Here is a 15,648-nt window from a genome sequence, read left to right as displayed (position 1 = left end):
TCTGTATTTTGCCGTACCGAATAGCACTTCTGTATTTTGTTTTGGAGTAAACAGTAAATTACCTCTGCAATTGCAACTTTTGTTAAAAAGCCTTCTGAATTTTGTGAAACTTCAAATCTCTTTTGAAATTGCACATAAGTTTCAAATTTGTTGGGGGTATTTGATACACAAGTCTTAAATTTGAAGTGTATTTGCACATAGTAAATGTTACATTTGAGTAGGGTAATTAACACATATGATTATTCGGTCAGAGGGTATACACAAATGTTACCCCGTGACATAACTTTTTTGACCACGTGGCAATGCCATCACTGAAAAAAATGACATATACCAACAAAGGTTTATAGTGACGTACCAAAAACTGTAGGTAAAGAAAAGATTTACCTACGGAAGCATCTGTAGGTATAGACATCTAAAATATTTGGGAAATTTCCCCACCTCCAGGCATATGATAGGAGTAAAGAACTATCTTAAGAGATATGATCTCAAACTCATGCTTTATTTCAAAGTTTGAACCAAAGAACATTAAAGAAGCGTTGACTAATGAGTTTTGGATAAATTCTATGCAAGACGAACTTGGCTTGTTCAAGAGAAATGAAGTTTGGGAATTGGTTTTTAGACATGAATGTGAGAATGTCATTGGTACTAAATGGATCGATAAGAATAAGTCTGATGAAAGTGACAATGTAACTAGGAAGAAGGCTCGCTTAGTAGCTCATGGACATAACAAAGGTGGAATTGACAAGACCTTCCTTTGAGCCTTGCTTTTCCATCCTTTGTTTTCTTCTCTTCGTGTTCCTTCAAGCCAGCCTAGCCCTGCCATCGCTACTCTGTTTCTTGTTATCTTCGAGGTAATGTTTTTTCAGCTCTATGTTGCTGTGTTATGCTTTTTTTTTGTTCTTAGTGTTCTTTGTTGCACTTTGTTTTTGTTTTTGTTTTTTCGTTTTACCTCATAGTTTGTGTTTTCTGTTCTCTTTTTGACAGTTTTTTCTTCCGCTGTTTAGGATTAGTTCTATTTGCCCTATTCATGCTCCATTCTGTTTGCAATGGGAAAAAGGGTGTTTGGTAGTTACATGTTTGCAACAACATTCCTCGCTCTTCAGAGGTTGTATAAACTAAAACACAACCTTAGAAGGATGTTTATACAGAATTGTGGTTGAACACAAAGACAAGAGATATATGAGCACAATAGCCACCATCTTTCGCCTTGAACCTGCAACAATCTCATCATTTCGTTTTATGCATTCGGATGGTGGAGGTAATTATCCTTCTTCTGTAGTTATGTCAGATTGGTACATAAATAACTGATTAAAATGTTCTTAATTTGTTCAACTGTGTGAATATGGCTTCAGTGGATTAGAATCCTCCATTTATTTTAGTTTTACTATTTCTTATTTTATTTTTATATTTTGAAGATAAATTTCTTTCTTTGTCAAGTAGATATTGGCTTGCTGCATTTTACCAGAGAATCCCTTGCTTGGAAACTATAAGCATTTAAATATCTCACTATCTGAAAAATAAGATGTCAAATTTTGCCTATAAATTGTCTCTGCTGGAGTTCTCTCTCTCTAAAATGATTTGTATTCCTTCTACAAAAGTGTATAAAAGGTTTTTGAATTTTTTCTCTTGAGATTGTTTATTTTTTAATATTATTTGGCTTAACAAAAAATCATTAAATTGTTCTTTATGTCAAAAAAAAATTCTCTTGCATTGCTCTGTCTTTTTACTGACACTAACACTAATGTTTTTATAATTACCTGCATATATAAAGTTTGGATATAGGGGAGCCAAATTTTAGTTTTAAACATTATTATAGGTGAAAATGTTGTTGGGATTGTCATACACTTTGCATTGTTCTGTCTTTTTGCTCAAGAGCTCAGTTCCAATGTTTATGAATCTTTAAATACAATTCATATGATTGTGTTTGGATGGATGGTTTAGGAGGAGAAAGGATGACAAAACTTACTTTTCCTTTTTATATCTCGGACACTATTTTTCTGAAAACTTGAGATCATAACATGATAAATTATTATATATACTTTAATAACACATTTGTTTTTAGAAAAACATTTTATACTGTCAGTAATTTAAAAAAGAAAAGTATACCCTCAATTCAAACACACTTTATATGCTCTATTCAAACACTTTAGGAATTAGATATTTAATATAAGGTAGAAACAAATGATAATATGAATTAGAATGAGGGGAAGTCTCCTTTTTCTCTTTTCTCAAGTATTTGACGATATCTCTATTGCAATTGTTTTGTTAAAACTAACCAAGTCAAAGATTAATCATTTGAGCATATTTACGTCGATTCCTTTTCTGGTGCAAGTTGAGATATTTTAAGCTCTTAATCACCGCCACTTATGATCGAAGGTGTGTCTGATGTCCGACATGTGCGAGTGTCTGACACTGGCACATTTGACTACATTCTTTTTTTTTTATTCTTCTTTTTTTTCTTTTTTTTTAATAATTATGTCATTTTCTCACATTATTGTCAGTGTCGTGTCTGAAGGCTTCAAACTTTTGGGATACTTAGTGATTTATGTTTTTCTGTGATATTTGAAGACTGCATGCATTGGTTAACCTCGCCGTAGCTATAAGTTAGTATTGTGACTTAGTGTTGTGTGCATATTGATTTACATTTGGTAAAATTATGAGCATAATCAAATTTTATGATAAATTCTTTATTGATTACATACTTTGCAGTGTACAATTTATTTGGTATGTCCCTCAAAAAAAAATTTATTTAGTATGCATGTTGACGTTGTCACGTTGTCCCTGTGAAATATTAACACAATTATATTATTTAATAGGTGCAACATTTATTGTGTGCTTGGTTATCCAATGCAGACTAAGATTAAATTTATAAAAAAATTTCTTGCATTTGGTTCAAATGCTCAAGATGTTTGTAATAAAACTCAGATTGGACTGTTGTTGCAAAACCTTGGAGCTATGTTTCCAATAGCGCTATAGCGCCACTATAGCGGTGTAGCGTCGTGGCAAGCCCCTCCTCTGCTACGCCATATGCCCACAAAGTGTCATTGGGAATAGTTGTTTTAGCGGCTGCAAATATGTTGGTGATTTCCAAAATAATGGAATGACTTTAGAACCAAAAGTTGTAACTCTTCATGGGAACCATTCATATACATTGGCACATTATTATTTATTATAGATAATGAACATTTACATTGGTTCAAATGTATATGATTATAACCTTTGGCAAAGGGGTGCTTAATGAACCTTAGCATTGATTCAAGTGTGTATGATCATAACCTTTGGCAAAAGGGTGCTTAATGAACCATAACATTGATTCAAGTCAAAGGGGTGCTTTCTCTCATGTGAAGGGTCATATAATGCACTATAAATGCTTGGCATTTGGGCATTAGTTTGACAGAACAACAACAAGACACAAAACAAGAATTGTGTTGCCTTAACAATATAATTCTCCCTCATTCTCTTACTCTAAATCATCCATCAATTCTCTAATGCATGAGTGAATTGCTGGAACCATAAATTTGTAAAATACTGTTAGGAGATACGCTTGGTGTGGTTGTGCAATACACGTCAATGAACTCATAGTATCCTGAAGGGGATTCGCCGGTCATTCCTTATTGCATCCAATATACAGTTATTGGTGGGGGCGAATCGAACCTAAAGGTTAGTATGGCAACCCCATACGCTTTGAGTTTACATGCATAACTATTAAACGTTTCAGGTTTCAAGTGCAGCAGCATCTTCCCAACAACCAAGATATACAACAATCTTTGGAATTTACGTGCACACTTCATCATAGTCATCTTCATCATCTTCTTGGTCAAGTTATTGCAGCAGACCCCCAACTTAAGTTCCAACAATCTTTAGGTTCGATTTATGATTTACTTGTGATTAATGGCTGCAATTTTGGGAGAGATGAAAGTTTACATTTTCATCCATGACTACGGTGAACGGTAAACAAATTCCTTTTATGAACATATGTTGTGGAAATTTATGGATAAATATTTCATATGTGATGTGTTTATGTTAAATTTACATGTGGTTGTAGATAATATATGCATGATAAATTTTGATATGTATGAAATTTATCGTTTGAAATCTGTTTGATGTTAATTTGAACATGAGATAATGTGCATATAAGTGATTACATATTATGAAATATTTGGTGTTCTAAATGCATGTGTATAGTATCTAAGTAAAATATGAATATGTTAGATTTAACATGTAGTGACATATATATACATGATTTAGAAATTGTTCAAGTATATGAATTTTGATGAGCATAGTAATATGTTAAGAATGTTTAAACACTATTTTATTTATGAAAGTAGTGTAGATAAATTGTCAAAATATTAAGTGGTTGCTTTAATGATATTATTTACTTTGTGTAAGAAATTATTATCATTAATATTGTGTTGATATTATATGTACATGATAATATGAAAAGTAATGGTTAATTTCTTGTTTATCATGATATTAAAATAATTTGGGTATGTTTTGAATTATTGTAAGTTGATATATGTTCATGGAAGAAAGTCACAGAGAATATTAATGATTTTGGTTCATTGTCTATTTTCCTATGTGATTGTTTATTGAAATTTAACATTGAACATATTTAAACATAAACTTGAATTTAACGCAATGAATTTATGATATAGGTATTAGTTATATGATAACTAAAATCAAAATGTTTGTGTTATATTTAATTTTATGTGGAGTATATAACTTGCATGTTTAATCCCATCTTATGAAGTTTGGTTATGACATTCTTTATGATCAAGTTTTATTTTGCTATGTATGTTTAATGCATTCAAGGTATGATATATCTTGGCTAGATATAAAAGAAAAGTTGAAGTTCAAATTGAAATGCATGTTAAGTATTGTTATAGCAAAAGTGTAATGACATAAAAGTTTGTGTATTATTACAATATACTCAATTGACAAAAGTGTCATGGTTTGATGATAGTTGGTGAATACTATCAAGAGTATATAAGTTGATCCATAGACATAGCTATGAGAATACAAAATCTATGTGAAGAATTGAATATTCAAAGTTTATAAAAGTTAAAAGAAAATCTTGCAATTATTTGACGAAATGATTGACAAGAAATGATGTCTTTGGAAATGATGTTGAATACATTGAAGACATTATTAGGGATGTGGTACAAACCCAAATTTAATTGATTACCAATAGTGGAAACTCAACCCACACTTGAGTAGCATCAAGTCTTTGGTTCAATGGTGAAAGTACACTATTAGAGTAATTGAAAAGCCTGACAATAGATACATCCCAAGGGGCAAAAGTACTTGAACCATAAGAAGAAAAAGGGTAGGATGAGGTTTTCCTCTTAATGGACATATAGCATATATTTGCTGGAATGCATACTTATGGGGCATTTTCGATATAGTCTACCTATATGAGAATGAAGTTTGGCCGCTTCACGGAGTTCAAGGGTTTGACTCTTAAATTCTCATGAAAAGGGATATATGACACAAGGCCTTCTTAATGTGTCATCTTACAAGTCTCTTTATCAATGGTACCGAGATTCTATGTGTAAGTTATGTACACTTGTTCTAATGAATAGTTGGTTCAAAGCTTGCCTACCATACTATTTGGGAATGAGCGAAAACTTAACTTACTAAGTAATAGTTCAAATCGCGAGATACCATTATCTGAAGGCATGGAATTCCCGGATTTATGTGATTTACTATTTTGAAAATGGTCGGGGATTGTTGGTGATTTCCAAAATAATGGAATCACTTTAGAACCAAAAGTTGTAACTCTTCACGGGAACCATTCATATACATTGGAACATTATTATATATTATAGATAATGAACATTTACATTGGTTCAAATGTATATGATTATAACCTTTGGCAAAGGGGTGCGTAATGAACCTTAGCATTTATTCAAGTGTGTATGATCATAACCTTTGACAAAAGGGTGCTTAATGAACCATAACATTGATTCAAGTCAAAGGGGTGCTTTCTCTCATGTGAAGGGTCATATAATGCACTATAAATGCTTGGCATTTGGGCATTAGTTTGACAGAACAACAACAAGACACAAAACATGAATTGTGTTGCATTAACAACATAATTCTCCCTCATTCTCTTACTCTAAATCATCCATCAATTCTCTAATGCATGAGTGAATTGTTGGAACCATAAATTTGTAAAATACTGTTAGGAGATACGCTTGGTGTGGTTGTGCAATACACGTCAATGAACTCATAGTATCCTGAAGGGGATTCGCCGGTCATTCCTTATTGCATCCAATATACAGTTATTGGTGGGGGCGAATTGAACATAAAGGTTAGTATGGCAACCCCATACGCTTTGATTTTACATGTATAACTGATCGTACCTGATCAGAAGGTGACTGTCGGTGCTTTGAATGTGATGGTTGTGACGGTGGTGGAATACGTCAGACTGCTTCTTGGAGCGGATGAGGGGTGTGTACCTGCAGGCACTCCGACGCTCAAGTCAGTAGAGACCAGAGAGTGAGGGTTTTAGAGGAAGAAAGAGTTCTACCTTGGGGACTGCAGTGAGTCCCTTATTTATAGAGGTGGAGAGCTTCAGAGCCGCTGAGGAGGCACACCTGGCTCTGGCGGTTACGAAATCGTGGGAAGTGTAACCGCCAGAGAGTTTATTGCGGGAACGTGCAGAATTTGCAAGAGAGACGTTGGGGTTCGTTTGAACCAGTCTCGTTTGCTTCGTGCCCCCCTCTCAGGGAGGGGGTAAGTTGCGAGCAATAATGCCAAACGTGGAGTTTGGGCTTTGAGTGACATTGGGCCTAAGTGGATGGGCCAAGAATCCTTTTTGCCGGTCCAGAACAGTAGCCCCCCAAGTCGTTGCTCTTGATGAAGAGTGATGACTTAAGTGCGGGCGTTTTGCTCGTCAGAAGCCGACCTCAAGGGGAATTCAGTTGGTATGTATCTCCATGCTCGGGGAAGAGACATATCTCGTTCGCAGGACTTATGCACGTGTTGACTCGGAGAATCGTTTGCGAGGCTGATTGAGAATGCTGAGAGTTTGGGCCGAATAGGCTCGCCTATCTTGAAGCGTTTGTTCTCCCTCTAACGATGTAAGTTTTCCTAGCTGGGTGGCGGAGTCCGGCATCTGTATGTCCGGCGGTATGAGATTGGATGGAAAGATTCCTTCGTCAGGAAGTTTGGTCAGAAATCATTCCGTAATTAATGCCAACGTCTCGAGGGAGAAGTTGAAGGGACATGACCTTTGGTTTCTAAGTGACACGTGCGAAAGTTGTTAGTAGCACTTGAGTACCTATAGTTTCCAGCGTGTTCTCAGGTTGTATTTCTGAGGTGTCATCATCACCGTTGATTGGATCCTGACGTTTGGAGAACCGTAGTGAAGGATCATAGCCCTTGGACGAATAGGTATGATTGAATCTGGACCGTAGAAGCAGTGTTTTAAAAGAGGAGTCGCGAGTGAGGGGACGCATCGGATAGACTTCGTGACTTTTGGGTGGTTTGTGAAACGAGTATAAATAGTTCCACTGTTGTCTGGAACGTCACTGCATTTCAAATTTCTCAGAGACTTAGATATTTTCCACAGTTTCCAAAAGTAAAGTTCTTCCGAGTTTTCGCCTTTCAATCGCAACTTCAATCCCTTCCCTTTCACAGGTAACATTCTGATGACTTGTTTCTTTACTTCTGTATGTTTAGTTTCTGTTCTTTTTTAGAAACTGTAGGAGTGCATGCTTCTAGGGCAGGAGTAGTTTGACTCGGTGGTTTCCGCCGTTGGTTTAGGTGGTTTCCACCGTGCATCAAAGAATTTTGTAGATATGCTGTCTGTTTTCCATTAGTATTTAGAAAAACATTGGCGACAGGCTTGGGTTTCGTCCATAAGCTTCAAGTCTGTTCACTGAGGGTAGGTCTCCTCGATGCGTGAGTTGAGCTTCTAGATCCCTTTGCTTTCTTACGGTAGCGATTTGATCCCTTCCTTGCCGTGACCGACCCGATAGGTGAAGGAAGGGTGGATCTGACTGTTAGATTCACTTTTTCCCTTGCTTTTTCCAGGTTTGTCATGGCTAACGAGGGAGTTGCTGCGTCTGTCGTTATGCGGCCCGGAGAGGAGCCCTTAGAAACTGAATTGGTGTTTGCCGCCGATGGTGTGAACGAAGTGCCTTTTGACCTCATTGGAGAAGGGAGAGATTGAGAGCTGATTATGCCGAGCACGTCCGACAGGGTGTGTTCGGAGTACAAAAATTATGCATTTCCCATTTATGAGGTGGTTTTCAAAGACATGGGTTTCCGGCTCTCCTTCTCTAACTTCCAGCTGGAGGTGCTCTGTTGGACCAAACTGTCACCTACCCAGATTCATCCAAACTCTTATGCCTTCATGAGGGCTTTCGAGTTGTTGTGCGATTATCTTCGCATCCCTGCCTCCAAGAACGTCTTTTTCTCCTTCTTCACCGTACAACGAGGTATGGACTGGGTTTCTTTTCGTCAGACCCAGAAGATGTTTGAGATCTTTGCCGGGAAGATCCGGAGTTTCAAAGAGCGCTTCTTTCTGGTTCGGCCAAAGAGTACAGCTGCTCAGGACAATCTATTGGAAGCTGCTAAGGAAGGCGAGCAGGAGCGCCGTCCCTTTTTCCACCTGTGTTGGTCTCAGGACCATTTTGCTTATGAACCGAGGGACTTCGGTCGAACCGCCACCACTCTGACTGACGAGGAGAAAGGTCTTCATCAACAACTCTAGGCTTTCATCGAGTCCCTCCCCCAGAGGGTTAAGACTGACCGACGGGGGAACCCTTTGATGAGTGCGGATGGGACCCCAGTAACAGAGCCCTACCTCATCAATACTTACGAGTTGTTGACCTCTGATAATTCTGATGCCTGCCTTGGTAGTTTATTTTTTTGCTCTTGTTTCCTTTGTTGCCTTCTTATTTGTTTCTCATAACTGACGCAGTTTCCTTTGTCTTTGTGTTTGCAGAGAAAATGAAGAAGGACTTGGGAGCCCTTGTGAATGCGGCGAGCAAAAAGATCTCGGCCAAAAAGAAGCGTAAGGATGTCCATTCTCTGGAGCATCTCATAGATGGCTCTGGTTTTGGCTCAGCCTCCGGTCCTGTGGTGGACTTGGAAGGTGAGGAGGCTCCTCAGGAGTTGGTGCAGGAGTCTGCTAAGAGGCAGAAGTTGAGGATGCCTTCTGAGGATCCAATCACGCCGATCAAGGCCGTCCCCGTTCGCTCGGAGATGGGAGGCTTCCTCCAGCTTCCGAAGAGAGAGAGAGAGAGAGAGAGAGAGAGAGAGAGAGAAGGAGAGAAAACACAAGAAAATTGTTTACCCAGTTCGGTCCAATATTGGCCTACTTTGGGGGGATAGAGCAGTTGTCTGTTCCACTATAATGATAAGTAACTTTACAAAAGATTCCAAAGGGTTACAAGAATTGGTCTTCCCGTGACCAAGTGACTCAATCCTAATAGTGATTGTTCAAGGTGGATCAATGGTGATTCAATCCCAACCCTAGTGTTTGTTGCCAAGAAAATTCTCTACAAACCCTACTTTTGTTGTTGGCTTCTAATCCTTGTTTTTCTGCTCCCTTTCATGTCATACAAAATTTGAATTTATAGAAATATAACCATCAAAAGCAATAAATACGTCAAAAATATGTTTCTAATTTTCTCCTTCAGTGCAAAATCGTTCCCCGGTTTATAACCATCGTGCCCCGATTTTTTACGAGACAGAGGTATCAAAACTGGGCCAAAATCATGACCCGATTTTTCCAAATCATGCCCCGATTTTGATAGATTTTCAATCCTCAATTTTGAGTCAATTTCAAAAATATTGTTAGATTTTCAATCCTCAATTTTGTTAGATTTTCAAAAATATTGTTTTAATTTGAAAAGCAAATTAAACTTGAAAATTATGAAGGAAGATCTTATTAAAAAAAATATGAATGAAGATAGTTTCTCCTAGGTTATAAATGTAAATAAAACGATTCTACTAAATATCTGTAATGCAATTATTTTCGGATGTCCCTTTCTTGCTGAGCAAGTAATTGTAGTGCAACAATAAAAGTGAACATGAATACTTAATATGGAAAACTCTATAATACTATCAAGGAAAAAATCATAACAAATTCTAAAAAAAAATATTATTCCTCTATTAAAAGAAAATGAGGTGGGTTAATATCACATGTCTGTATGCTTTAGAATATTACTACAAAACGATTTTACTATATTTACTTAAATTAAATCGATCTGGCTGTCATAATGGGAAGTTTTATATCCCACTCACATCATTCTTGCCATAATTCCTATATTGTGCATAGTATGGAAGTTTTCAAATCCCATAAAGACCTTGAAAGTTCTTAAAAAGTTAACAGCAAACTAAAGTCCAATAAAATTGAAACAATAAAGAAAAAAGTCTTAAAATTTAGGTTAAAGAAATTGAAAGCATAATTAAAATTTAAGGTTTTCCCATTGTAGGGAATTATGGAGCAAAGACTAGCCTCCTTGTTAAAATTTAAATCAAGCTCTGCTTGTCTCTTGCAACAAACTACAATTCTCTTTATTATTTCTAAATAAAAATACCAAACTATTGAATCAAACATGGAACTATATAATAAAAATACCATATTATTCCTTGAATAATTATAAAAATAATTATTAAATGTATTATTTTTCATTACATTGTTTACTAAGTGGTATTTTAATACCCTAATCCACCAATATATGGTACCCTGGTTGAAGGCAACCATTGATCCCCTGAAAGAAAATTGACGACCGTGAAGTTATTTGCCTCATCAGAATTTAACAGATGGTAGCCTGACCATTTAACTCTGTTTTTTGTATTAGCTCCCAATCCATAATTTCTATACTCGGCGTAGTACAAAGTATCTAAATTTTGGGGGGATCCATCCCACTCTAGCCATCCTGCAGGGCTCAACACGTCACTTATGTGTGATCGCATGACAATCACTCTTGAATACGGATGCCAGGGTCTACCGAAAAATGTTGAGATTGAATTGATTGAAGGTAAAAGGTCGGAATCTGCTAATATGCTGCAAAACTGAAATACAAAGCCAGTTGCTATTGTTGTTCCTGGTAATCCTGCTTGAGCTGTGATTGTGTTTTGTACCGACGCCCCCTTTTTTACCAAAATTTGGCAATTTTGAAATATTGCACTTGCATAACCAAATATGAAGTCTACCGTGCCACTAATCGTACATTCTTTATAAAACTGTCGATTCAGGTTGGCGCATAGACTATCCTGGTAACCATATATCCCAACTCTATAGAATACAGAAAATTCAGAGTCAGATTTTAATGCCACAGCTTGACCATTTGCTGCACCCGCGGTGTTTTTGAAAGATATATCTTGCGCCACGAACCCTTGACCAAGGACAGCTTCGCAAAACAAGTAAAAGTAATTAGAATTGATTAGACCAGGACATGCAACTTCAATGGATATAAAGATTGGAATCTGTCCATTTCTAAAAAAAATGGAGTTCCATATGAAGTTTAGTTATTATATGTCACCAACTTTTGTAATATGAGTTTTAAATACACAAAAAACCTTAACAATAGAGCTCTAATTTATTTTTTTACAAAAGAAAAGATCCCTAATCAGTGGCTAGCTACATACTCAATCCAATATTCCCACGTGTTTTTACTACCATTATAAGTATCCTAGACAAAACATAAGAAAAAGGAGGGAAAAATCGAGTAGAATATGAAGAGTTTGTAGTATCCTTACTAAAGGTAGCCGAGGCATATGTGCATGCGTTCGACTTATTCCCACGACACCCCATGCTTCCGGTGATGATAGTAGACTGCATACCCTCTCCAATCAGCATGATATTCCACTTAACTGCATTAATGAAAACTTTCTCCGAGTAAACACCCTTCTTTACAAGAATGACATAGCGTTGCATGTTTCGATCGGGTGCTGCAAGTACTGCTTCCGTCACCGTTTTGTAATTCCCGCTCCCATCTTGAGCAACAGTAACATTAGGAATTAGAACCCCATTGGTTATTTCCATAATGAAAATGGACCAGATAAGTAAGAAAAAAATTATGGTGAAGAAGAAAAATGAAAATGGTGCTCTTTTTGAATGAGCCATTGAAATTATATGAAATTAAAGAGTATGTTATGCATTCATTCACAATTGACCCCCATATATATATGTATTATTTAGATCACGTTACTTTCAAATTTAAATTTGGCCACCGATGCAATATTACCTATATAAGATAAAATTCTTAAAATTGATTAAAAGAAATATACTTTTTTACATTTAATCACACTAATGAAGTTCACATTTCAATTATAGAATTGTAAACTAATGCAAGACTTTCAATTAAGTTCATACTTCAATTATGGAATTGTAAACTAATGAAATACTCTCTTTTGGAGATGATATTCATAATATAAACTAATGCAAGACTCCCTCTTAAGTTCACATTTCAATTATGGATTTTTAAATTAATGCAAGTTTTCCAATATCAAATAAAATTAAAACAAGAAGCTTGTACACAAGAAACATATTTTTATATTTTATAGAAGCAATGATTCCATTTTACTTGTATCATTGAGTTCAGATTTAAAATTTGGGATTCTAATAAAACAAGATAAATGTTTTAAGCAATAATTTATTTTTTGACACATTTTTTTACACTTATAATTTATTCACACTTATATATACCATTGTTCTATAAATCGTATGCTAGCTCGTAAACTTGGGTGAGTTATGTTTTTAGGTGCCGAATTCGTGTTAAATCGGAAATAACAAGGTTTTATTGCTAAAATCGGAATCGGGACCGAGCTTACGCGAGTTAACACGTTGTAAACTCGGTAAAATATGTGGGCCACTTAAGATAATTTTTTTTTCTTTTACAAGAGGTGATAGAAAGGTACAAGTGAAATAATAGAGCTCTAATTTTATTTTTAATAAACAAAAAAAGATCCCTAATCAATGGCTACATAACCAATCCAATTTTCCCATGTGTGACATTTTTACTACCATTATTTATTTATTTTTACATTTAATGACACTATGAAGTTCGCATTTCAATTATGGAATTGAACATTGATTCAAGACTCTCTATTTTAGATGATATTCATAAAAAGAAGTTGTGTGCATAATATAAACTAATGCAAGACTCCTTGTTAAGTTCACATTTCAATTATGGAATGGTAAGCTAATGCAAGACTTCCAATATCAAATAAATTTACTACAAGAAGCTTGTACATAATATAATTTATTTTTTGACACATTTTTTTACACTTATAATTTATTTACACTTATATATACCATTGTTCTACAAATCATATGCTAACTCGTAAACTTGGGTGTGTTATGTTTCTAGGTGCCAAATTCGTGTTAAATCGGAAATAACAAGGTTTTATTGCTAAAATCGGAATCCAGACCGAGTTTAAGCGAGTTAACACGTTGTAAACTCGGTAAAATATGTGGGCCACTTAAGATAAAAAAAATTCTTTTACAAGAGGTGATAGATAGGTACAAGTGAAATAATAGAGCTCTAATTTTATTTTTAATAAACAAAAAAAGATTTCTAATCAATGGCTACATAACAAATCCAATTTTCCCATGTGTGACATTTTTACTACCATTATTTATTTATTTTACATTTAATGACACTATGAAGTTCGCATTTCAATTATGGAATCGTACATTGATTCAAGACTCTCTATTTTAGATGATATTCCTAAAAAGAAGTTGTGTGCATAATATAAACTAATGCAAGACTCCTTGTTAAGTTCACATTTCAATTATGGAATGGTAAGCTAATGCAAGACTTCCAATATCAAATAAAATTACCACAAGAAGTTTGTACATAATATACATATCTTTATATTGATATTTAAGCAATAATTTAATTTTTTACACATTTTTTTACACTTGTAATTTATTTACACTTATATATACCATTGTTTTACTAATCACATGCTAACTCGTAAACTTGGCCGAGTGAAGGTTGGTTATTTTTCTAATTAGTGCTAGACTTCTATGGTTACAGACACAAATACTTTAGTTTTAGACATACTCACAACTAATAAAAAGTAAAATAGAAAATAATTATTTGTTTTATTAGTATTATCGATAATAATAATATTTTCTCATCTGCTTTTAATTATTTGTGAGTGTGTCTAAATCTAAAATATTTGTGTTTGTGATCATAGAAGTGTTTCTCTTCTAATCATTTACCGGCAAGTTTAAGTAACTCAACACTCCACCTAAGAGTGTATATTCTAAATAAAAAAATAAACAGTTTTGTCTAACATGCACAAGTAAAATGGTCTTGCACTAATTTTATGACGCAACCGGAAAAAAAAAAAAAAAAAAAGGTCTTGCACTATGCACAAATATCATATTCTTTTGATCTAATTGTGAGATTTATTGATCAAATCGTGAAAACTAACATGTACGTGATGTAAGATTTGTCTCACTTGTCAATCATATAACTGACACCATCTATAGTGATGGTTTCGAACCGTTGGAAAAAATCATCGGTTTTACCTACGGTTTACAACCTGTAGGTATATGCTGTAACGACATATCTCATGATTTCTTATACCTACGGTTTAGTTCCCATCACTATAGCCTTAGTGACAGTTTTAAATCCAAAGGAAGAATGTAACTGTATAGATTTTAGCGACAATGTTTACGTCTCTTCGATGCAAGTGTGATAATTCAATCTTTTATTCTAGGATATTATTCAGATCAGTATAATTTGTGTCATAACGGTACATAATAGACAAAGTTTTATTACAAACTAAAAAAAATTGAACAAAATCTGTCCAATTAATTTCTAAGTTTGCATCTTCAAGAACCACTTAGCTTCTAAGCTTTACCTGCAACATACGAAATATGGCCTTTTAAATTGAATCAAGCAAAGGGAAAAACATTCTCTAAGTAGAAGTCGTTACAAGGTAACTAGTGTAGTTTCAGTTAGTGCAATCAAGTCCTAGAAATAAAAATGCATGTTTTTGAGTATGTGCTAGTACAATAATTATGATGTAATGCAATGCCATTTTTTAAGAAAATTGCTTTTCTGACATAGAATACTTCCTATTGACACATGGAAATGACCAAATTACCCCCAGCGGCAGTTAACAACCACTGGGAAACACTCCGGTAGTTAACTACCGCTGAGTGCCAGCGGTTGTTAACTGCCGCCGAAGCTGAAGGTAGCGGTTGTTAACTGCCGCTACGTGTTTAACATTTTCCAGAAGCTCATTTCCATCTTCTAGTGTCTTTCCTAACCAATTTTAACTTTCATTTTCATCTAAAAATTTTATCAAATAACCAATTGAAAATTCTTCTAAAATTTTCATCTAATAATACCTAAACATATTCATCCAATATTTAACAGGAACATGGTAAAATTAAAACGCAAGAAATAATATAAAACGAACGTACGTATATGTCATAGAAATAGGAAAATGTATGGAACATGTCATAATAATACATCATGATCATCATACTCAAAAAATACATAAAAAAATCCTAATACTAATCAACCCTGCCTACCCTACCTCTGCTGCCCCCTGCGCCGCCTAGAAATCTGATAAGTAAGGGCAGGCTCAGTAGCACTAACTATCCGCATAACCTCCTGGACATCCTCCTCTTTGGTCATCTCGCCATGCCTGGCCAGAATA

At 35.1% G+C, this 15,648-nt stretch overlaps 1 pseudogene; it reads right to left on the bottom strand.

Annotated features, from left to right (window-relative positions):
• Window positions 1–10,674: 10,674 nt before the first annotated feature.
• LOC146943981 (putative pectinesterase/pectinesterase inhibitor 32 pseudogene) lies at window positions 10,675–12,088 on the bottom strand (annotated as a pseudogene).
• Between the last annotated feature and the right edge of the window lie 3,560 nt (window positions 12,089–15,648).

This window comes from Medicago sativa, chromosome 2 (assembly GCF_051527215.1).
Source record: "Medicago sativa cultivar Bolivia chromosome 2, Bolivia_mono, whole genome shotgun sequence".
In the NCBI taxonomy this organism is placed as follows: Eukaryota; Viridiplantae; Streptophyta; class Magnoliopsida; order Fabales; family Fabaceae; genus Medicago; species Medicago sativa.
The sequence above is the reverse complement of the archived record's forward strand: the minus strand, read 5'-3'. Positions and strand labels throughout refer to the sequence as shown.